Raw genomic sequence first — 13,408 nt, 5'->3', positions numbered from 1 at the left:
TCTGCGATGATGTTCCTCAGTTTCCGTAAGAGTTTGTCAGCTGTGTGCCTCTTATGGAAAGCGGTGATACAAAGCGTAGCCTGCCTAGGAACGAGTTGGCATTTGCAAGATGCTGCTACTGGTGCCGCCGCTGCTGTTTTTGCTGCTGGAGGCAATACATCTACCCAGTAGGCTGTCACAGTCATATAGTCCTTAGTCTGCCCTACTCCACTTGTCCACATGTCCGTGGTTAAGTAGACATTGGGTACAACTCCAATTTTTAGGACACTGGTGACTCTTTTTCTGACGTCTGTGTACATTCTCGGTATCGCCTGCCTAGAAAAGTGGAACCTAGATGGTATTTGGTACCGGGGACACACTACCTCAAGCAATTCTCTAAGTCCCTGTGAACTAACGGCGGATACTAGATGCATGTCTAACATCAACACAGCTGCCAAGGCCTGAGTTATCTGCTTTGCAACAGGATGACTGCTGTTATATTTCATCTTCCTCGCAAAGGACTGTTGGACAGTCAATTGCTTACTGGAAGTAGTACAAGTGGTCTTCCGACTTCCCCTCTGGGATGACGATCGACTCCCAGCAGCAACAACAGCAGCGCCAGCAGCAGTAGGCGTTACACTCAAGGATCCATCGGAGGAATCCCAGTTAGGAGAGGACTCGTCAGACTTGCCAGTTACATGGCCTGCAGGACTATTGGCATTCCTGTCTGAGGAGGAAATCGACACTGAGGGAGTTGGTGGTGTGGTTTGCAGGAGCTTGGGTACAAAAGGAATAAGGGATTTAGTTGACAGTGGACTGCTTCCTCTGTCACCCAAAGTTTTTGAACTTGTCAATGACTTCTGATGAATGCGCTCCAGGTGATGTATAAGGGAGGATGTTCCTAGGTGGTTAATGTCCTTTCCCCTACTTATTACAGCTTGACAAAGGCAACACACGGCTTGACACCAGTTGTCCGCATTTCTGTTGAAATAATTACACACTGAACAGGTAATTTTTTTTTGTATTTTGACCAGGCATGTCAATGGCCATATTTGTCCCACAGACAACAAGTGTCTCCCCGGGTGCCTGACTTGAACAAACCACCTCACCATCAGAATCCTCCTTGAAAATTTCCTCCTCAGCGCCAGCAACACCCATATCCTCATCCTGGTGTACTTCAACAGTGACATCTTCAATTTGACTATCAGGAGCTGGACTGTGGGTGCTCCTTCCAGCACTTGCAGGGGGCATGCAAATGGTGAAAGGAGCCACCTCTTCCCGTCCAGTGTTGGGAAGGTCAGGCATCGCAACCGACACAATTGGACTCTCCTTGGGGATTTGTGATTTAAAAGAATGCACAGTTCTTTGCTGTGCTTTTGCCAGCTTAACTCTTTTCATTTTTCTAGCGGGAGGATGAGTGCTTCCATCCTCATGTGAAGCTGAACCACTAGCCATGAACATAGGCCAGGGCTTCAGCCATTCCTTGCCACTCCGTGTCGTGATTGGCATATTGGCAAGTTTACGCTTCTTCTCAGACGCTTTTAATTTAGATTTTTGGGTCATTTTACTGAACTTTTGTTTTTTGGATTTTACATGCTCTCTACTATGACATTGAGCATTGGCCTTGGCAGACGACGTTGATGGCAGCAGCTTCAGCACTAGGTTGAAGTGGATCTTGATCTTTCCCTATTTTACTCTCCACATTTTTGTTCTCCATTTTTTAATGTGTGGAATTATATGCCAGTAATACTGTATATCTGGAATTAGACAGCAGTAATGTCTGGAATTGGATACCACTAGATAGATACCAGATACCACTGTGACTGGAATGATGATGACCTATGCACAGTGTCAGGACACTACCACAGCACCCTACAGCAGCAAGATGCAGCAGAAGACACTGGACTTTTAGTCACCACAATGCAGCACTAATACTGAGCACAGATATTGAGCACTGTTCAGGATAATAGAACTGACACTGGGCAGTGAGAACAGCACTGGACTACTGTACTGTACTACCATATACTGGTCACCACAATGCAGCAATGATATTAATGAGCACAGATATTGAGCACTGTTCAGAATAATAGAACTGACACGGAGCAGCAAAATACAGCAATGGACTACTGTACTGTACTACCATATACTGGTAACCACAATGCAGCAATGATAATAATTTGCACATATATTGAGCACTGTTCAGGATAATAGAACTGACACTGGGCAGTGAGAACAGCACTGGACTACTGTACTGCACTACTATATACTGGTCAGTGGTCACCACAATGCAGCAATGATAATAATGAGCACAGATACTGAGCACTGTTCAGGATAATAGAACTGACACTGGGCAGCAAGAACAGCACTGGACTACTGTACTGTACTACTATATACTGGTCAGTGGTCACCACAATGCAGCAATAATAATAATGAGCACAGATACTGAGCACTGTACAGGATAATAGAACTTACACTGGGCAGCGAGAACAGCACTGGACTACTGTACTGTACTACTATATTTTGGTCAGTGGTCACCACAATGCAGCATTGATAATAATGAGCACAGATACTGAGCACTGTTCAGGAAAATAGAACTGACAGTGTGCAGCGAGAACAGCACTGGACTACTGTACTGTACTACTATATACTGGTCAGTGGTCACCACAATGCAGCAATGATAATAAGGAGCACAGATACTGAGCACTGTTCAGGATAATAGAACTGACACTGGGCAGCGAGAACAGCACTGGACTTCTGTACTGTACTACTATAGACTGGTCAGTGGTCACCACAATGCAGCAATGATAATAATGAGCACAGATACTGAGCACTGTTCAGGATAATAGAACTGATATGAAGCAAATACAGCAATGGACTACTGTACAGTACTACTATATACTGGTCACCACAATGCAGCACTGATACTGAGCACAGATATTGAGCTGATATTTAGCTGATATTGGGCTATTCAGGCAGAGAATGTAGCCACGTTCTCTCGCTATCTCGACAATGCACGAGTGAAAATGGCGGCGACGCACGGCTCTTTATATGGAATCCGAATCTTGCGAGAATCTGACAGCGGGATGATGATATTTTCCCATGTTCGGGTTTTCCGTGTAAGTCGGGAAGAACCGAGGCTGCCTCGGACCCGTGTAAACTACCTGAAGTTCGGGGGGGTTCAGATCTTGACGAACCGAACCCGCCCATCTCTACTTTTAATGGGTAAACAACTAGAGAGTCCCACCTTTCAGGAGGCACTGGGTACTTGGGGATCAGAGTTCAGGAGCTAGAGCAATCCACCAATGAAAATATAAAACGACATATTAGGCATGTGGAGCGGGAGCTGAAGCTGGAGCAGGGACCGGCTGCTGGTAGGCTGATATCTCTGGTTCTGGGCATAGTAGAGACAAGCTGCCAGTGTCCACCAAAAGGGGAGAGTCACAGCTTTTGGAGTATACCCTCACAAAGACTACGTCAGACAGAATCTGAGATATCTAGCTGGGAATAGCAATTAACAGGCTTGGATAGGGACCACTGCTTTGAGGTTGGATATCTTTGGTTCCCCAGGGCCGATCTAAAATAATCTGGTACCCCTGGAAAGAGGGGACCCTCAGCTATCAGCATAAGGCCCTTACACTCCTGGGGCTCTTGGGCAAGAGCCCAATGAGCCCATAAGAAAAGTCGGCCCTGCTCTAATGGGCAAAACTATGTGCACTGCATGTAGGGTAGGTGTACAGTAACATGTCCAGAGAGTTAGATTTGGGTGGGTTATTTTGTTTTTCTTTGCAGGGTAAACACTAGCTGCTTTATTTTTACACTGCAATTTAGATTTCAGTTTGAGCACACCCCACCCAAATCTAACTCTCTCTGCACATGTTATGTCTGCCCCACCTGCAGCGCACATGGTTTTGCCCATTAGAGTACATTTTTGCTGCTGCGATCAGGTCTGCAGGGCCAGTGCAAGGTTTCTCAGCACCCTAGGCAAACCTTCTGCCTACCCCCCCCCCCACACACACACACACACACACACACACACACACACACACACACACACACACACACCTTCCCCCACATACACATACCAATACCCACTTTCCAGCTCCCCTGGATATCAGAATGGCTTCTTAGACATTTCACAGCTGCCATTGTCAAATAGGGAAACAACCCCCTCCCCCAAAAATTACAAATAAACCACTATGCGCAATATTTTGCGAGTAATCCCAGGCTTGCTGTAGTATAGAGGCGCGAGGGGGACAAAAGCAGGATATATGTGTATATGTGTGTGTGTGTGTGTGTGTGTGTGTGTGTGTGTGTGGTCTACACTTGTATGTACCTTGCATTTCTTTTATTAGACTTTAGAAGTGTGAAGCTTGGTCTTTCTTGGAGATTTTATATATATATATATATATATATATATATATATATATAAAGGCACTCACTTGATCCAATAAAGGAAAAAGCAAAACAAGCCAGCACTCACGGTTTTGATAAAAAGAAAAATGAAGGTTTATTCCATGTTGACACAATGAGCGTACATACAGGCACAGCCCACAGCCCGACAGCTGTTTCGACTGACTTAGGTCATCCTCAGGGGCTACCAGAGCTGAGTAATGCACGGGGTTATAAACAAAATACGGCACCAAAATCAAAAGCAGTAATCCACCAATGACGGAAGAGAGGGGCGGGGTCAAGCTCCGTGTCCGGCTCCCCCGCATCTCCCGGTCCGTCGCATGGTAACCAAGGTACACAAAGCCGGCGCGCTCCCTGGCAACAGCTCGGGTGCGCTGTTTGCAGCACAGGGGAGCCGGGCCAGAACCACTGACGCTCACTGGGGGGACGGGAGAGGGATGAAAAAAAAAACAAGGGTGCATATCAAAACGGGAAGGGTCTGGGCGGCACATAACAAAGAGGTAAAAAAAATAATAATACTGAATATGAAATCGCTGGGGACCGCTGTCAATATACATTTAAGGGGGAACAAAAACCATCAGAGAAAGCCGCTGAGCTCAGAAACCTGGGGACACATAACAATGATATCATAAACTCCTGATCAAGTTATCAATCACAGGCTGGAACAATACCAGCCGGAATGTTAAATGCAGGTAAAGTGGTGGGTGACGGGTGAAGGTGTATAGTACCCAGCGGCAACGCCTAGATGGCAAGAAGACAGCGAGCCCACAGAGAGACCCTTAAGAAGTGCAATAAGTGCAAGACTGCAGAGGAAAACCCACGGGGCAGAGATGGAGCAGGATGTGGTCTCCGGTGTAATGAGAAGAGTGAAGCAAGGGATAGAATGGCATACAGGGCAAGCCGGTGAAAACCAGACCCGCCCAGATGCCATATACAAAGTGTGTGGATAAAATCAAAGTGGTGGGATAAGGAAAAAAGGGAGACACTGGGGCATGCGTCTAGAGGGGAAAAAAGAAAAGAGAAAAACTCATGAAGATAGGCCCCTGCGTGATCATCGACCGCGTATCACCAGGTAATGTAGTTACAGCACCCAGTATTCCCAGGCCGTCTCCAAGCCTGGTACTGTCTGGGCCCAACACTGCTTAGTTGACAAGATTGGACGGAATTGGACGTCGTCCAGTGTGGTATGGCTGTAAAAATCACTGAAATGTCCGAGCGGTCCTGACATGGAATAGGCCTGTTCCTATTGGAGACAACAGAATGAAACAAGGAAAGTATAGAATAGTGAGACTCAAAATTGCCCCAGCCAAACCCAACATGAAGTGTGTAAGTGACTGGGCACACAGTGATAATCCAATGCTTGAGTCAACAAACAAAAACAAGTGACTGGACACACGGCGGTGTCTAGACGGGCACAAAGTGATGTCACAATGCCTGAATAAACAATCAAATACATGAATAAAAGGACTGGACACACAGCGGTGTCTAATGAAATGAAACCAAAAAAGATCATTCAATGAGTTGCTTCACAAAAAGCAACCTAAACGGAACTCCTCATTGAGGCCAATGGGAGTCAAAGAATGAAGTCTGTGAATCCACTGGAGTTCTCTTTGAAGTAGCAGTCTGTCACAGTCGCCGCCCCGCTGGAGTGGTGGGATCTTGTCGATGATGCAACATTTGAGTTGATTAATCATATGCCCGGCCTCTATGAAGTGTCTTGCTACGGGCAAATTGGTGAAGTCCCCCGTGGCGTCTGTAGTCATAAGGCATTTCTTAATAGAGGACCGGTGCTGGCTAAGCCTTTCCTTGAGCATTCTGCTGGTCTTGCCGACATACAGGCGATTACAGGGACATCTGAGAACATAAACAATAAACCGGCTGTTGCAGTCCAGACTGTACTTAATCGAGTACTCCTTCTTGTCAAACGGATTGGTAAAGCGATTGCCCAGTAGTAGAAATGTACAATTGGAGCATCCCGTGCATCTATAGACCCCTGGTTTCCTCGTCAGCCAATTGGAAGATGTGTTAGTTTTTTTCTGAGTGAAGTCCGTTTTCACTAGAAGGTCCTTCAAATTCGGTCCCCGTCTGTAGGCAAATCTGGGAACCATAGAAAGTTCTTTGTTGAGAACTGGATCACTTGCAATCAAGTGCCAATGTTCACGAATTTTGTTGCGGATGAAGCCAGAGGCTGTGGTGAACATACTACTAAAGTTTAATCTGTCCTGATCATGTTCAGCAGGACGATTCTTTTTAAGTAATGCATCTTCTCTCTTGATTTGTCCGATCCTAGAAAGGGCATCTGTAATCTCCTTGTTGGGGTAGCCTCTGTCAAGGAATCGCTGACTCATAGACTCCAAGGCAGCCGGAATGGCTGTTGGGTCTGACGTGATGCGGATCACCCGTAGAAGTTGTGAGAAAGGTAATCCCCTCTTCAAGGGTGCAGGATGGAAGCTAGAATGTAGTAGCAAAGTATTTCTGTCTGATTCCTTGCTGTAAATGTACGTCAACAGCCTATTACCCTCCTTTTTGATGGAAACATCCAAGAAGTTAATGTGTGTTTTGCTGAAAGACAGACTGAATCGGATAGTTAACATTCCGGCTGGTATTGTTCCAGCCTGTGATTGATAACTTGATCAGGAGTTTATGATATCATTGTTATGTGTCCCCAGGGTTCTGAGCTCAGCGGCTTTCTCTGATGGTTTTTGTTACCCCTTAAATGTATATTGACAGCGGTCCCCAGCGATTTCATATTCAGTATTATTTCTTTTACCTCTTTGTTATGTGCCGCCCAGACCCTTCCCGTTTTGATATGCACTCTTGTTTTTTTTTCATCCCTCTCCCGTCCCCCCAGTGAGCGTCAGTGGTGCTGGCTCGGCTCCCCTGTGCTGCGAACAGCACACCCGAGCTGTTGCCAGGGAGCGCGCCGGCTTTGTGTACCTTGGTTACCATGCGACGGACCGGGAGATGCGGGGGAGCCAGACACGGAGCTTGCCCCCGCCCCTCTCTTCCGTCATTGGTGGATTACTGCTTTTGATTTTGGCGCCGTTTTTTGTTTATAACCCTGTGCATTACTCAGCTCTGGTAGCCCCTGAGGATGACCTAAGTCGGTCGAAACAGCTGTCAGGCTGTGGGCTGTGCCTGTATGTACGCTCATTGTGTCAACATGGAATAAACCTTCGTTTTTTCTTTTCATCAAAACCGTGAGTGCTGGCTTGTTTTGCTTTTTCCGTCATTGGATCAAGTGAGTGCCTTTATATTATTTTGCTGCCTTGCACCTCCCTTAAGCTTTTTATTTGTGGCTTTGAGTGCTGTCCCTGCCTTTTTCTGTATTGGATTTCAACCAGACTTGCACCTGCCGTGTGGAGTTTATATGTACTCCTTTTTTTCAATTTTTACATTTTTCATGTTCTTTGAACCCTTTTGTTGTTCTTTTGTTTTTTGCTTTTTTCTATGTACATTACAGCAGTTTAGAGGCGACCGTACTGTTTAGCACCACTGGCCTCTGTAAGGAACCTGCTGCCAATTCAATGTCTTTAAATATGGAACTGACATCTGTTTTACAATTCAATCCTGCGGATGCAGCAAGAAATTTATTTGACGATACTGATTCTCTGGCTTTTCATAAAGATAGTCCAGTAGAATTCACCAGTGATTTGCTCAGGTTGAAAAAGAGAGAAATTGAGTTACATCTACATGGCCTCACCCTCTCACAATATTACAAGGATCAATATATACCTAGGGGGTTTAGGCTACACAATCAACCTACGCTGGGCAGACACAATAACGATTTTTGCACGAAATGGTGTAACATACTGAACAAATGCTCTTTCGATTTGATGCTTTTAGTGATAGAACAAGCCGGCACAGATCTGGACTGTATAAAAAAAAAGATTTTGGAACTGGAAACGTCCGATCTTTACAGGGCCATCTAAACTCCTGATTGTGATCTGTTATCCAATCTTAACAGAGATATAGAGAAATTTAAGGAGGATTTGCTTAAATTTAAGAAAAACAAATACAAACAGGTTAAATTGGACTATAAAGAAAATAGAGTGTATCCCTGGTACTCTCGCAGTGAGCAAAGAAGATTTAGGCAACCACAGCAGCGTGGACGCAGACCGCAATAACCGTTCACGGACATTGACAGTCAGTTGCACACCTCAGCCAGTGACTCTGACGTTCCGAGTACGTCTGGTCAGAACACTGCATATCTTTCTAGATCCGCCAGGGGCAGACAACCTCCAAAAAAAACCTTATACCCACCCGTCGGGGTGGGAGAAAAAGAAAAAAGGCGGCAACAAAAATTCAACTAGAAACTGTGGTGTTTAATCTTTCTAAGCATGCCCTCACACCAGACGAATCATCTATTCTCAGCAAAGGTCTTTCATTCATCCCCACCGTGACACAGGACGAATTCAAGTGGCAAGTGGATTTGTATAAGCTTGGCAGACAGCTGCGACTCAGAGACTTTTTTTCAGGCAACAACACCAAACCTGTCTCCACATCACCAACAGTAGATTTGTGTCCTTTGAGAAAACTTAGTTCATTTGATCCTCCTTCTGTTAATCCGTCTATACAAACGTTCATGAGGGTTCTCAAAAGGGACACCGTACCGTTTATTTCCCAACAAAGGTTATCCCATCACAACATCACCATGGGGGAAAGGAAGGCCATTGAGACTTTAAGCAATGATACCCAATTGGTCATTAGAGCTGCCGACAAGGGAGGAGGCATTGTTCTGCTAGACTATGATTATTATTTTATGGAGGCCAACAATCAACTGGCTGACACTACGTGCTACCTCAAACTTGGATTTGACCCCACCAGGAGCTATAAAAGTGAGATGGACTCGATCATTTTGATGGGACTCAACAATGGATACATTAACAAGACCACTGCTGAGTTTTTGACCACTGCATATCCCAGGATACCCTTTATGTACACACTCCCGAAAATTCACAAATCTCTTTCTCAACCTCTGGGACGTCCTATCATTTCAGCTAGGGGGTCCTTATGTCAGCCTCTATCTCAACTAGTCGATTTCTACCTACAGCCATTAGTCAAGCAAACAGACAGTTTCATCGAGGATACATCCGATTTTTTGAGGAGGCTAGAAGCAGTACGCAACATCACTGAAGATACTTTATTGGTGACGCTTGATGTCTCAAGTCTATATACCAATATCCCACACCTACAAGGGATTGAGGCTTGCAGAGAACTCTTGACTGACAATTATGCCTATTTTGGTCCACCCGTGTCCTTTTTGTTGTTGCTCATGGATATCATTCTTAATAAGAATTATTTCCTCTTTGGAAACTGTTTTTATTTACAAAAACAGGGGACCGCCATGGGTTCAAATATGGCGCCTTCCTACGCCAATATCTTCATGGCGGCCTATGAGAAGGTGCATATTACTGGTAATCCTTTTTTTGGCCAAATTTTGACATTTTATGTACGCTACATTGATGATCTTTTTTTCATCTGGCAAGGAAGCGAAGAGAACCTTCTGGCATTTATTGGAGAATTGAACTCACTTCCAGGCACCATCCGATTCAGTCTGTCTTTCAGCAAAACACACATTAACTACTTGGATGTTTCCATCAAAAAGGAGGATAATAGGCTGCTGCCGTACATTTACATCAAGGAATCAGACAGAAATACTTTGCTAAAAGGAACAGTGGACTGCTTATACAGCGCCTCAAAAGCGAATATCTAAAGATCAAATTACCCTGATAGATGCGCAGCTGAAAACACTATGTGGGTGTTAAGGGAAACAATTTAAGACAAAAGGATCAGCTGCGCAATATATCAGGGAAAAAAGCAATAAACAATATGAGAGCCGATGTATATACTATAAATTTATTAACCATAAATGTAAGATAATTGATTAATAATCAAGATGCAACAATAAAATGTTATAAAAAAGCACACCTCAAATAAATGTATCCATTTAAAAGGAGTAACAATTATATTGGTTCTCTAAATAAAAGTCCACACATAGTATGAAATTCAGCTGGTATTCAGAGTAATGAGTGACAAGTATACTCAGGAGGATGACCGTAGGCAGAATATTGGAGATGCAATGAGAGGTCAGTTGGATATATGTCCCATAGCACAAAAGGCGGGTTGAGCCAATATTAACACAGCGTTGGTACCTCTCCTTGTGTGGGCTGGTCCAGAGCCGAGCATCCTCGGCGGTGTATCCTGCAGTGCCCATTGGTGCGAATGCCGCAGAGGAGAGGGGGTCGCCAATTCACTGTGTGGAGCCGTTATTTAGTGTAGACGGCTAGCGGGGAAAACACATCCGCGGCTGCTCTTACGGCCTCTATGAATGGTGTGGACGGTTTACGGGGAGAACAAACCCGTGATAATTTGTTGAGCTACTTGCTGAGCTGGATAACCTTAGCAAGGTGTGCTGAAGAAGGCGTGGCCTAACGCGTTTCGTCATGTGACCCGTGACTTTATCAAAGGAGTATACCAGCCTTAGTCCAGATCAGTATTTAAACCAAAAATAATTAGTTATGCAAAGGTGTGCACACTGATTGAATCACTCTAATTGAGTACATCGGCTCTCATGAAATAACAACAGATACAGGTGTCCAGCAGGGACCAAAAGTATATTTGCAGTGCATTTAGAATTACTGGCAAATAGCTACATTAGTATATTCGGTACAATAAAGCTGCTCATTAAATAATAATAATAATTATTAAAATCATAAGACAATAAAAACATTATGGAAGAATGTGACCAAGAATGCTCAAAATAGACATAGTATTTAACCAAAAAGTCTGAAATTATATCAGTATGACTAACATATAATTATGCAAATATGGAGTTACACAGACAAATATAATACTAAATAAATTAAGATAAAGAAACTTACTGATCACTAAAAATGCAAATGAAATACAAAGTAAAAAATAATAGTGTTGGTAAATATCGCAGTTTGGACCCAGGATCGAACTTGAGTCACCTAATTTCTCAACGGCAGTGAACTATCCCAATACGCCACTGAGGCATAGACAAGGAGCAATAACTAGTGAAAGAGTCATATGATAACATATTCATATTAAGAAGGTATTAACAAAGGATTATACATCATGGAAAGCACAGATTGTATAGGTTGAATATAGGTTAGTGTTGAAGTATAAATAAATAAAGAATTAAAAATTTGAAATTAATAGTAGTAAATAATAATAAATAATAATTAATAATAAGTCCCGAAAAAATATAAATATGGGAGGGGGAGGGAGAATCTTAGGGATCAAATTCAATGGACTCATTTAACCCTTCGGGGACAAGGGTTCTGAGTTTATGAATCCAGTAATTTTCCCTAAGGCAAAGTTTTCTGTATCTATCTCCCCCACGCGCAGTGGGCATGATTGTTTCTATACCAATTAGATGAATTTCATCAGGATTCCTATGATGGAATTCAGAGAAATGTCTAGAGACACTGTGAAAAAGGAAGCCCTTTTGTATGTTGCGTCGATGTTCTAGAAATCTGATTCTAAGCTTACGTGTAGTTCTTCCTACATAAAGGAGATTGCATTTGCAGATAAGAATATATATTACATAGGAACTGTTACAATTGATAAAGGACTTTATTTCGAACAGTGTCTGATCCGAGGAAGCAACATTTTTAGAATTATTTTGAATGAAGGAGCAGGTGATGCATTTATTGGCACCACATTTAAAGCATCCTTTCGTTCTCGTAAGCCAATGAGTGGATTCTGTCGGGGTAGCAGACGCAACTAAATCTCTTCTATCTACAAAGTGACTGGGGGCTAAGTGATGTTGTAAGTTATTGGATTTCTTGAAAATAACAAGAGGTGTCTCTTCAGAGGCGTCACTCACCTCTGTGACACCCGGTGCGGCAGCGAGGATAAAAGGGGTGGGGCTTCGCGGGAATGGGCGGGACTTAAATAGATGGGCGGGGCTTCGCGGGCGGAACCCGTTTTTAAACCATTGCAGGCACGCAAAGGGGGTGGGGCTTTGCGGAGGGGCGGGGCTTCGCGTCCCGACACCCGTTTTTTTTTTTTCACTGGGGGGTGTGGGAGGTGAGGGCTGACTCTCGGGAGGTGCTGTCCCTGCAGTGCTGGCTCCTACAAAGTGACAGGAGCCGAGTGCTGCACATAATATAACAGTGCAGCACTCGGCTTCTGTCACTCTGCAGGAGCCGGCATTTTGGTGTCACCCCTCGGCGGGTGACACCCGGGAGCGGGCCGCACCCCCCGCACCCCCCTTGTGACGCCACTGTGTCTCTTTTAATTCAGTTCTAAGTGTTTGGTCTGTAAATAAAATAGGGTAATTAGTACGTATGATGTTTCTAATTTTAGCAGAGGCAGTGTTATACTGTGAAATGAAAACCGGTTGATTATCTCCAAATTTATGTTGTCTTGCTTTATAGGCGAGAAGGTCACTCCTATCCAATAGGTCAGCCTTTTGTCTGGCAGATTGGATAAGTGCCACGGGATAACCTCTGTCCACAAAGGATAGGGAGAGTTCATCTGCCTGTAGATGGTAATCCTGTAGGTTACTACAGTTACGTCTAATACGTCTAAACTGACCAAAAGGAATATTATCCAACCATGGTTTATGGTGTGAACTACTGTAATGTAGATAATTAAGGGTATCGACCTCTTTCCGAAAAGTTTTGGTGGAAATTTTGTAATCAGTTATAGACAATGCAATATCGAGGAAAGTAATAGAAGATCTATGTGAGGTGCTCGTGAAGTTTAAATTAAATTCATTAGTATTCAACAAAGAGACAATGTTAGAAGAAAGTGAAATATCACCATCAAAAATGAAGAACATGTCATCTATATATCGGCCATAGAAGACGAGGCCCGCGCCAAAGTCACGCCCCCACACATGGGCATCATCAAAGGCCCCATGTATAGGTTGGCGAAACTCGGCGCGAACCTCGTCCACATGGCCGTCCCGAGTATCTGTAAATAATAATTCTTATTAAATATGAAATAGTTATGAGATAATATAAAAGAAATGGAGTCTAGTATA

The 13,408-nt window shown here is 44.0% G+C and overlaps 1 pseudogene; it reads right to left on the bottom strand.

The window, feature by feature from the left end:
* Window positions 1-5,467: 5,467 nt before the first annotated feature.
* LOC134967038 (5S ribosomal RNA) lies at window positions 5,468-5,587 on the bottom strand (annotated as a pseudogene).
* Window positions 5,588-13,408: the final 7,821 nt, after the last annotated feature.

Source organism: Pseudophryne corroboree, chromosome 10, assembly GCF_028390025.1.
Source record: "Pseudophryne corroboree isolate aPseCor3 chromosome 10, aPseCor3.hap2, whole genome shotgun sequence".
Classification (NCBI taxonomy): domain Eukaryota; kingdom Metazoa; phylum Chordata; class Amphibia; order Anura; family Myobatrachidae; genus Pseudophryne; species Pseudophryne corroboree.
This window is presented reverse-complemented; position numbering and strand designations above follow the sequence as displayed.